This window comes from Podarcis tiliguerta (genome assembly GCF_965153285.1).
Source record: "Podarcis tiliguerta genome assembly, chromosome: 13".
NCBI lineage: Eukaryota > Metazoa > Chordata > Lepidosauria > Squamata > Lacertidae > Podarcis > Podarcis tiliguerta.
Genome location: NC_139546.1, coordinates 12,562,291 through 12,574,648, shown reverse-complemented (window position 1 = coordinate 12,574,648; position 12,358 = coordinate 12,562,291).

The following is a 12,358-nucleotide window of genomic DNA, read 5'->3' as shown; positions in this document are numbered from 1 at the left end:
GTGGCACGGAAAGCAGTCTGTCAGGCCTTGTTAGGCATCAACCGTCTTGTGGAACGGAAAGGAATCAGGCAGGCTGATGGATTTCCAGGGCTGCTGGTGAATGGCAGAGATGTAGGCAGGGCGGGAGAGCGAGAAAATTAAGAGAAAGCCAGAGAGGGAGAGGTTTCTCTCTCGCTCTCACATTTTGACAATGTGCAGCCGCGAGTGACAGAAAAGGGGAGAGGCAGAGGCGGCTGGGGGGTTGCCAGGCCAAATCAAGGCCTGTCCTCCTGTCTGCTGTTGTCACTGGGTGGCTATTCCTGGACCCCATCTCTTGCAGAACCATGAGGGGTGTCAAAACCCTTTGCTCTCTGCTTCCCCCGGATTTTACCATAGAAGAAAATGGGGAAATATTGGTTGGCGGGACTCAGAAGAGGTGACTGTCTGCTGTCCGCTGTTCTGCATATAGTATTGTTATGGGGTTCGGGTGTGGCAGGGCCAGTCTAGATGATATCCTTGGATCCCTTCCAGGCTTGTGATCCCATATCCACTCAGGACTAGAGAGAGGGAGACATGTCTTGCTCTGCGGTGGACTTTGTAGCCTCCCTGGAAGCCTAAAGGGGAAGTGAGATCTGTTGGGAGTGTCAATGTTGAGTCCCGCCATTCTATGCTCAGGTCGTATATATATGTAAGTAAAGCCATTCATCCTAAAGACCCTGCAGTCTCTGCCAGGGCTGGCCCAAGGCTGTTATGTTGTGGGTGAACATATCAGACGACACAGCGATTCTTCAAACAGCTCTTGCTTATTCACAGGCCGGAACAGAACTGAACTGAAGGGTTCAGCCAGCCTGCTTATATAGAGCTCCACTAGAACGCAACAGTAACCATTTTCTGTAACTATCCAATCACTGAACATCACTTTCAATCCCTTATTTGCATATGTGGACCTGAGTGAAAACTATCTACAGTATCCCCCTGCTGGCCCAGGGTGAGAACTTCAGTACATAACAAAGACATTTTGGCACCTGAGGCCTGCCAGGGAAGAAGAAGTGTGTGAAGATCGACATCAGGAACTAGGGGAGGATAAAGATCTACATTGGGAACTTCGCTTCCTGTTTGCCAAGAGGCCACTGTGGAGGTCTGGCCTCCAAAAAGAGTGCCATAGCTGTCACTGCCACCACAATAAATGCATTTCTTGGAAGCTGGATCTGCTACCCTGCCACTGTGGCAGTTGCCTCACCTTGCCTTATGGGTGGGCCGGCCCTGTTCTCCACTGACATTCATTCCAAGGAAACCAAGCCCAGCTTAACACAGGAACCCCTGGAGTCTCTCACCACATGGAAATTGCAGACCCTCCAAGTGTCCTTATTTTCCAGGGACAGTCCTGGATTTACATAAGCCGTCCTGGTTTCTGATTTGATTCTGGAATGTCCTGCTTTTCCTTAGGACGTCCCTATTTTCATTGCAGAAATGTTGGAGGGTATGAAATTGGGGCTTAGCATAACCAAAACTCCCATAGAGGCACAGTTAACAGGGAGCTTTTCTTTCCTTGCAAGCGAAATAATATTCCAGAAATATTCAAAGTTTTGACCTACACAGGCAAAAATATTAGAGGCACGAGGAGCGATTTGCAGGCCGTGCCTCGTGCGTATGCTTTGCAATGGAAACGGATTTTAAAGAATAAAATAAACCTACGAGGGGGATTATAACATCTGATTCATGTTGGCAGCGCAATATTTCCCTGGCTACTCTCGTGCATATGTTATGGAATTATTGTCAGATAAAATTCAATTTTAGCAAAAGTTATTAAAATATAACTAGAGGCTTATAGCCAATGATTCTGGCTGGTTGCTTCGAAAAGCAAAAGGTGAACTTTCAGCCTTCTTTACCATTTTGGCTCCTGGCCATGAGTGTTTCAATGGATACAGCAACATGAGCGGGTAAGCAACACCCATTCCACAATAAACTCCTATCTGGAAGCATCCTCTGTTCCCATATTCCTTCCCCTCTCTGATTCCTCTTTCTCCTTCCTGCCATCTCCTTTCCTTGGTTCTACTTCCCTAGCCCTCTCTAGTACCAAAGCTGCTCAGCCAATAGCAGGCACGTACCTTTCTCACAGCGCCTAGGACTTGCCGATCAGAAGGTTGGTGGTTTGAATCCCCGCGACAGGGTGAGCTCCCGTTGCTCGGTCCCTGCTCCTGCCCAACTAGCAGTTCGAAAGCATGTCAAAGTTGTTGTTGTTGTTTAGTCGTTCAGTCGTGTCCGACTCTTCGTGACCCCATGGACCAGAGCACCCCATGGACCAGAGCACGCCAGAGCATGTCAAAGTGCAAGTAGATAAATAGGTACCACTCCGGCGGGAAGGTAAACGGTGTTTCTGTGCGCTGCTCTGGTTCGCCAGAAGAGGCTTAGTCATGCTGGCCACATGACCCGGAAGCTGTACGCCGGCTCCCTCGGCCAATAAAGCGAGATGAGCGCCGCAACCCCAGAGTCGGCCACGACTGGACCCTAATGGTCAGGGGTCCCTTTACCTTTACCTTTCTCACTGCCTCATCCTTCTGTGACATCAAGGCCATTTACTCCATTAGTAAATCCATACCACCAGGTAACTTTTGTCTGAACCTATTGCTTTATTTGTGTAATTCTAGGTGGGTTTCCAGTTACTTGAGGACTCACTAGCATATTTGTCTTCCTAAAAGTTTTTGATTGTCTAAAAATTACATACTATACATGTCTACTCAGAAGTAAGCCCCGTTGAGTCCAGTGGGGCATAATCTCTGATAGGTACTGTATCTCAGATGGGTACTGTATAGGTAAAGGTAAAGGACCCCTGGGCAGTTAAGTCTAGTCAAAGGCGACTATGTGGTTTTGGCGCTCATTTCGCTTTCAGGCCGAGGGAGCCGGCATTTGTTCACAGACAGCTTTCCGGGTCATGTGGCCGGCAGGACTAAACCACTTCTGGCGCAATGGGACACCGTGACAGAAACCAGAGCGCATGGAAACGCCGTTTACCTTCCCGCCGCAGCAGTACCTACTTATCTACTTGCACTGGCATGCTTTCAAACTGCTAGGTTGGCAGGAGCTGGGACAGAGCAATGAGAGCTCGCACTGTTGCATGAATTCGAACCACCGACCTTCTGATTGCCAAGCCCAAGAGGCTCAGTGGTTTAGACCACAGCACCACCCACATCCCCACTGTATAGGACTGCATCCTAACTCAATTATTTTATATCCCTACAAAGTCTACTCAACCACAGATATTTATAACTAGATTTGTACCATGGGATTCTAGGCTAAATTGCTGATGGAACATTAATGATTATTATTTAAAGTAGATGTGTCTTTATCTCCAGTTGCAGTTTTTAATTCTGAATTTTCAATTGTCGTAACCCGCCCTGGGACCTGTTAGTAAAGGGTGGGTAATAATAATAACGGAGCTCAGGAACCAGCAAATGTTTTTTGGTTGTTTTCTTTTTGAAACACAATTTCTTCCCATATCCTTTCTGTGCTCTGAATTAGTCACCTTCCCCTGAAATGCAATTTGCTTCGCAGATGAAGAATTAAAGGTACCCATACGGTGTCTGTGAGTTTTTGCCTGCAGGGCAAATTAGCAACCCAATGGACGATAACTTAGCTCAGGAAAATGATGCAAAAAGAGAGGGTCAAAAGACCTTTTGACGGCATCCACACAACGCTCACTCACCCCGATGATCCTAGGAGCTATCATTTACCCCCACAGAGCTCCAGTTCCCAGCACCATTTGAAAACTACAGTTCCTCACCGGCGCTGCTTTGCTCCCTCCTTGCGTGTTTTTGCCAGCCTGGAATGTGCCCAGGAACTCTGATAATGCCTCCTGCCTGCCTAAACAGAAGATAAACTAGGGTTTGTGTTTGTAGAAACCTACTGGGCAAAGGTGACATTTGCTCCACCCGACACTGGCATGTGGGCCTCCGAAAGTTGCTCAGAAAAGAATATGGCCCACAGGCGAAAAATGTGCCCCAACTCTGCTAACGGAGTGCTTTTATTTTCCATACAAAGGGGGGTTTGGACTGGTTGTCTGCCCTACCAAGAATAGATCCCACCCACGCTTGGTGGATCGAAGACACTCGCTGTGGCCCTGCCAACTCTATTAAGCGCTAAATTGTGCGTGTGTGAGAGAGGAAGCGAGCGAGAGGGAGAGAGATGAGAAACCCACTCGCTGTGGCACCCGCTTCCTTCGCTAATCAGCCCTTATGCCATCTAAGGCAAAAGTGAGTGGCGCAGGGAGCCGTCGGTGACAGAAGCAGGCGGATGCGGAGGAGGAAAGGAGAAAAACTCTGCGTGCTTTTCCATGAGGGCTCCATCGCAGGCAGACGGTGTCAATTTGACAGGCCTCAGCGCTTCGCAAGCGCCGCAGAGAGAGGAAAGGAGTGGACACACAAGGCGAAGTTCCAGCCAGGAGGTGTCCACACAATTCTTGGTCATACACAAGGAGGAAGAGGGCAGAGAGATTGCTTCCCATTCTTGGGAATGCGGCTGCATGTGCACCCTGTATTATTTAAAGCACTCCTCCAAAGAATCCTGGGAAATGTAGTTTAAGGCAGACCCCCCTCAAAGGGAAACTTTTAATATTTGATGAATTATTGTTTTTTTTAATATTTTGCTGGAAGCCGCCCAGAGGGGAAACCCAACCAGATGGGTGGGGTATAAATAAATTGTTGTTGTTGTTGTTGTTGTTGTTGTTGTTGTTGTTGTTGTTGTTGTTGTTGTTTTCCAGGGACAGTCCCGGATTTACAGAAGCTGTCCCTAGGACTCTCTCTCTCTCTCTCTCTCTCTCTCTCTACTTTAAATGCATGGTGTCAGCACAACTTGTATTTAACTCCAGGCACAGCAAGAATTATTCCCAGAATATGTTTCCATTGGAACCTGTGAAGTAATTATATAAAAGAAGGGAATTCTGAACATAGCCTGCCCGATGTTTTCTACACCCCGCACCCACAACAACTCTTAAACCTCACACATGCCACTCACTGCTGGAACATTGAAAGGTTTCTATGAAACTTATTGACCAAAGGTTGAAATGGAAAATTTCTGTGATATGTGAACGCGTCCCTTTCCTTGTAGTTTCCCTGAGCCTTCTGCATCTTCCTCGTTCCTCAGCCTCCCGGGCACTTATTTCTGCTATCCTTCTCAGTGCCACAGCTCCTAGGCCACTCTTGTGGACTACAATTCCCATCTGCTCCAAGCCCAGCATCTGCACCGTTTGCTGATATTATATTGCTAACGTTTCTCACTTGTTGAAATGTTTGTGAACATTCTGCAGCATCAGAGCAGAAGGCTAAGCGGTAGCAATGATTTCATTGTCAGAACTAGGTGGGTAATTGTTTCCTTGCCCTTTAAGCTTTCTGCACCTGGGCCAAGATATGCTTTCTTCGCTGCACATACCCTCATTTCTCTCTCAAAGAACCCCGGGATCCAGCTTCATCCAGAGGTTAAAACTGCAGAAGATCTGGCTGGATAAAAGCCAGGAATTAATTGACAGCTTCTCATCAGATTTTTTCAGCTGATGTTGCAATTTTTGCTGCAGTGCTTTTCGTCCTGCCATCCCTGCTAACAAGTCCTACTTTTAAAAATGCACTTATCTCTTTCTCGCTCACACACGACTTCATTCCACTGAAGACCAAAGAGAAAAATAAAGAATGGATATGCATTCCTAGGCAGCTTCCGCACCTGGGCATTTACTATGGAATAGCCATGCTTCGTTCAGTCACTTTTTACAGGACATCTGCAGTACAACATGAGCAAAAACAAACACACAGAGTCCTGTCATGTATCCTCTGCTCAGCTTCCACTTTTTTTTAGAGCTCAGAAAATAAGACTTTTTACAATTCAGTGGAACAGCTGGGCAAGTTCTCTTGGTACAGAGGTACAGCTATTTCATCCGATTAAATGGCTTTAGTCATTTTCTAGATTCTGCTTTCACCATTTGCTTCTCTGTGGTCTGCCTCTTTTCTCCTGGAGAATGGGACACAGGTGGCGCTGTGGTCTAAACCACTGAGCCTCTTGGGCTTGCTGATCGGAAGGTTGGTGGTTTGAATCCATATGAAGGGGTGAGCTCCCGTTGCTCTGTCCCAGTTCTTGCCAACCTAGCAGTTGAAAAGCACACCAGTGTAAGTAGATAAATAGATACCACTGTGGCGGAAAGGTAAACAGCATTTCCATGTGCTCTGGTTTCTGTCATGGTGCTCTGTTGCACTAGAAGTGGTTTAGTCATGCTGGCCACATGACCCGGAAAGCTGTCTGTGGACAAACCTCAACCTGAAAGCAAAATGAGCGCCGCAACCCCATAGTCGCCTTTGACTGGACTTAACCGTCCAGGGGTCCTTTACCTTTGCGCAGGAACTCCCCCCCCCAATCATTCAGTTTGTACAAACTTCACACACACACACACACACACACACACACACACACTACATATGCTACACTTCTGTTATAAATTCATAGAAAATCAACCATACATCGGATCTGTTCCACTTTTATTTTACTCCATGAAGGAAGGACTACAAAATAGGGAAGGTTTGATACAGGGCAGCCATAATCCATTGAGCATACCAGTACATACACAGGAGGCGCTGCCCAGTTGCTATGCCAACCCTGATGGTCCTAGACAGAAGACCATCAAGATCACAAAGAACTTGCATATGGGAGTGGATTCAGCACGGACTGGAACAAAGGACAATGATCAGGTCTTCCCTCTGGGGGCAGGAAACTGCAAGCTCCCCTTTGTCACCTGGAAAGTACTCATGGGGAGGGGGAAAAGGAGGAACCAGCCAGGTGACAGGACACTCAGGTTACCACCACAACTCCTCCCTCAACCCCTCCTTTTTGTGATGTAGTTGTGACGTAGTAGTGATGTAGTCTTACGGGTTTAGTTTGGGGGTAACTAATAAAAGTTGGGGCCTTCTTTTGTTCTGGGCTTCCATTTTGCTTCATCTTGTTGCGGGTGGGAGTCCTGTCGCGACAGTATTCAATAAATGCCAAGCCTACAGGCTGCTGTTTCGCTCCAAGTTATCCTGGTTGGTGTCTTTGTTTTTGTCCAAGGGAGCCCTCGGATTTTCCATTAACACCTTTTCCCTTTTCCCTCCTGGAATTATTTCAAACCTTCGCTTTCCAAAAAACCTTGCCTTAAATCTGTTTCACCTCACCCCCCCCCATTGCAGCAGGGGAAGGGGGGGGGGATCATGAGAGTGTGTGTGCAACAAGGCAAATGGACTTAAACCGTTTCCCCGCCAACACCATTATCCCAAAGAAAACCTTCCCCCCCAAAATATTTGGGGTTGGGTCAAGAGGGACTGCCCACTTAGCTGCAGAGTGTTCTTAAGTGTGGAGATAAGATTTGCTATTCCATTCCCAGCTCAAGGCAGAGCAACCATGATTGCGTGCTGCTAAATCACCCATGTCTGAAAGCACCCCTGAGCATATGGTGTCATGTGTGAAACTTGTTCCGAATGACAGCAGAGCGCAGGATGGAGACAATCTCCCTGCCCACCCAGTTCGCGGAGAGGTTGGCTCACACTCCAGGCTTGATCTGAATAAAATTGTGTTCATTAGCAGTGCTGGCAATGGGCTCCGGGCAACCAAATCAGAGAGTTGAGCTTGCTTGAGTGTATTTGCAGATTCAGGGTGTGGCTCTGGCGCGAGAGACTTAGGTTCAAGGCTTCGGTAGGGCTGCCGATGCAATATATGAGATAATAATAAAATAAATGTGGTTCTCGGACAAGGCCTATCAACAGAGCCCAGGGCAGACGCATACCCTCCAACATTTCTCTGATGGAAATAGGGACGTCGTAAGGAAAAGCGGGACATTCTGGGATCAACTCAGAAACCAGGACAGCTTCTGTAAATATGGAAAATAGGGACACGTGGAGGTTCTGCAGATGCGGAGCTGGGGACAGGATGAGACCCAAGTGACTGCAAACCGGCAAGTTTGTGAAGTGATCTGAATGGTCGCCTCACAATTGTGGGGATGGCATTCTCAAGAAAGGCTGAGCCAAACCACCTTCTAGAAGACTTGGATGGATTTTCCTGTCTGTGCTGACTTCAAATACCTGGGCACATTTAAATACTCAGATTTCCATAACATTTGCACATGCTACTTTTCATGTGTGGGACGCGGGTGGCGGGTGGCGATTGCCGATCGTATGGTCGGCGGTTTGAATCCCTGCGGCGGGGTGAGCTCCCGTCTTTCGTTCCCAGCTCCTGCCCACCTAGCAGTTCGAAAGCACCCCTAGGTGCAAGTAGATAAATAGGTACCGCTTTATAGCGGGAAGGTAAACGGCGTTTCCGTGTGCTGCGCTGGTGCTGGCTCGCCAGAGCAGCTTCATCACGCTGGCCACGTGATCCGGAAGTGTCTCCGGACAGCGCTGACCCCCGGCCTCTTAAGTGAGATGGGTGCACAACCCTAGAGTCGGACACGACTGGCCCGTACGGGCAGGGGTACCTTTACCTTTACTTTTCATGTGTAAATGCGAATTTTAAAATAAGTGTTGTAATTTAAATAGAAATGCAGCCCAGCTCACCTCAGTGAGGGGCGACTGCTTCAGATGCTCAGAGTAGATGGGCACCTTCAAAGTCCTTGATCTCCCTTCTTTTGATCCTTTATTTTTAAACTGGATTTCGGCTTTTAAATAAAGGGTTGCTCCCTGCAAAGTCAGCCACGCCCCTTCCTTATAAGCAGGTGGGGGGAAATAGTAATTTGCATCCAACATGAAATTTTCTGCTTTCCTTATTTAATTCAGTAGTCGTCGGAGCCACCACACACTCTTATGAGAGGGTGGAAATATGCAAACACAAAGGAATATTATACATTAAAGGGTAAAGAGACCCCTGCCCGTTAGGTCCAGTTGCGGACAACTCTGGAGTTGCGGTGCTCATCTCACTTTATTGGCCGAGGGAGCCGGCGTACAGCTTCCGGGTCATGTGGCCAGCATGACTAAGCCGCTTCTGGCGAACCAGAGCAGCGCACGGAAACGCTGTTTACCTTCCGGCCAGAGCGGTACCTATTTATCTACTTGCCCTTTGACGTGCTTTCAAACTGCTAGGTTGGCAGGAGCAGGGACCGAGCAACGGGAGCTCACCCTGTCACAGGGATTCGAACCGCCGACCTTCTGATCAGCAAACCCTAGGCTCTGTGATTTGGAGCACTGTGCCACCTGCGTTATGCAAACACAAAGGAATATTATACATTACGAGCTGTTAATTGATTTTTTAAAAATCCATTTAATGGTGTGTCTTTGATGTACGGCCAGTAAGTCTAACCCTTGTTAATGCCTGGAGGTTGCTGCAATCCTGATAGTTTCCCCCCTACTCTTGCACCTTGCAACAGTGGAATGACAGGTGGAAATCCAACAGATGCAGTTCCCCCCTGTATTCATCACGGTGGCTTCCTTGGTGCTTCCTGAAGCATGCACTCTTTCTCGGTGGCACTTTTCCAGGTTCTCCATCATTGCACCCCTGAATCTCTGTGCAAGCCAAGGCCTCAACCTCCTACCCAGAATCCTCCGCTCCTGTCCTCTCTCGCTTTGCCATCCCCGAAGAGTTCTTGAAACCTTGTGTCCAAACACAGCTGGTCCGGTCCCCACTCGGGGAGCGTGGCTGGCAGCTGTGAACAACGCCTGACAGATGGCAAAAGGCAGCCTGTCCGGTCAGTTTAAAATCGGACAGTTGCTGCTGTCAGATGAATTGCTGCCCATTCCCTCGGCCATGTCAGCCAATGTGACTTCACCTCAGAGGAGACTATTTGCAGTCTCTTCCCTTCCCAACAATGCTCTTTTCCCTTTTTCTTTTAGTATATCCGCAGAGGTGTTTCTGAGGGAGCAATAAAATGGAAGGTATGCAGCCCAAAATATGGCTGGTTTGTTTAAATCGGGGTTGGGGAAATCTGTGACCCTCCAAACGGATTCCACCTCACATCAGTCCCAGCTGGCATTGCCAATGGTCAGGCAGAATGGGAACTGCAGTCCTGTAAACTGTATGGAGGGCCACAGGTCCTCCGCCTGTGATTTAAATCAATTCGAAATTCAGAAAATCCCAGTTGTGAGGTATTTGCCTCCTCTCACCAGCTTGAAACCTCCTGCCCCTAGTCAAGAAGGTTTTCACAGACAGACGCTCTCAGGAACATACCGTATTTTTTTTGCTCTATAAGACTTACTTTTTCCCTCCTAAAAAGTAAGGGGAAATGTGTGTGCGTCTTACGGAGCGAATGCAGGCTGTGCAGCTATCCCAGAAGCCAGAACAGCAAGAGGGATTGCTGCTTTCACTGCGCAGCGATCCCTCTTGCTGTTCTGGCTTCTGAGATTTAGAATTTTTTCCCCTTGTTTTCCTCCTCCAAAAACTAGGTGCGTCTTGTGGTCTGGTGTGTCTTATAGAGCGAAAAATACGGTATATTTGCACACCTGCAGTTCTGCACGAGTCCAGTCAAGAGAAATTCAGATTCAGTTTCTGCTGTGGTACAACCCCATCATCAGAGAATGGGAATCTGTGGCCCTCCAGACAGGGTCAGACTTTGGTAATATGGCGCCCTAGGTAAGGGCGCAATTTGGCACCCCCTCTAAATATTTCTTATTTTCAGAATAATTCTTGTTGGTACAGTTGCTTTTTAATGGATCTTCTAAGTAGGGAATGATGATGATGATGATTTTGTGCCCCCCTCAGCTTGGAGCCCTGTGTAGGGGAACAGCCTGCACGGCACTAAATTCAGCACTGCTGCAGGTGTTGTGGAACTCCAACTCCCATCCGTCTCAGTCAGCACGGACAATGGTCAGAACTGGTGGGAGCTGGAGTCTAGCATAATCTCGGAAGCCACAGCTTCCCCACATCTGAAATACAGTGAAGGAATGTCCTTCTTTCTTGTCAAGACGGAGGCCATCAGTTATGAGCTGCACTTGGAAGGGACCTGAAAACAACATTGTTTCTTTCCACCCCTAATAATAATAATAATAATAATAATAATAATAATAATTTATTTATACCCCACCCATCTGGCTGGTAAGGGGTTCTATGCCCTTTATTCAACAGGCAGAAGAAGTCTTGCCCATCTCCAAGCTGACTGGACAATCCTTCTTCTATGTCCTTACAAAATCCTATAAAAGGCCATTTAAGTGAGTAGCTATCAACTATCCTGCACCGTTGAGTTCCACATGTTATTTATATGTTTCTGGGGATGAGCAGTTGGTCTCGTCTTCAGTTTCTGCCTACCAAATTGTCAGTGGCGGACGACGAGTTCTTCTTCTTGTTGTTCTTTAGTAATGAAAACGGAATAAATTCATTTCCCCCCTCCCCACTCTGTGATTTATATATCACCGTCGGGAAGGTTAACATTGGTTCCTTCTCCGTAAGCAATTTCGCCTGGAATTACTTGGCTCACTTTTTGTGGAGGAGCCCAATGACACTGTCCAGGGGTATGCCTGCTCTAATCGTTGCTTCCCTCTCGCTCTTTTATTCTTTTTAATAGTAAAACGGCACTCTCCGCGATAAAAGAAAATAAAGAAATAATAATAAGAGGAGGCCAGCAATTAGAATCCACTCCCCTAGGCAGTGGAAACTGGCTAATTGCTGGATAATGAATGGGCAATTCGTCAGTAATGCTGGGACAGGAAGCAATTAGACAAGGCAGAAGCAGCAAGGATAAAGGCTCCAGTTAATGTTGCAGGAGATCTCTGCTGATCCGAACTGCAGAGTAAAGTTTGCAAGAAGGATCTTGGCCACTGGGATGACCGGCATTGCTGGATCATAATCAAATTATTTTGTGCCTGTTAGACCCACTCTTTCAATATTGCATCCAACAGATTACAGAAATGCAATGCCTACGCAGCCAAAGTATAGAAGCAACTGTCATTCATCTGATTATTTTCTAGTACGGCAATTTTCATTTAGTATGAAGACACCGCTACGTAATGATGGCTGACGTTCTTTCCTTTTTTCCTTTTTTGCCACGTCAGCAGGGCCAGCCCTACCATGAGGTAGAATAAGGCAGCTGCCTCAGGCAGCAAATTCTGAGGGGTGAAAACGGCTAGAAAGGTGTGCCATGTGGTCTGTCCTGTGATCCTAAGCTAGCTTGCTGCCCTTTGTGAGAGAATGTATGTCACACCAGGGAATGCAGGCCACACCACAGAGTTCATTTTGTGCGACTAGCTATGCTCTCCATGCATATTGGTTTTATACTTGTGCCACTGAATTATAGTTCCTTGAGCCGAAGGAACGCCTTTTAACCAAGCTCAGTCAGTAGTGAAATTCAGACATATGCATGTCATCACTTTTGCCTCTCTTCTGGTACTAATCTGCATGTGTTTCCTCACCTCACTCATTTCCTCGTCACAGAATTGCAGGGTTGTTGTTTTCT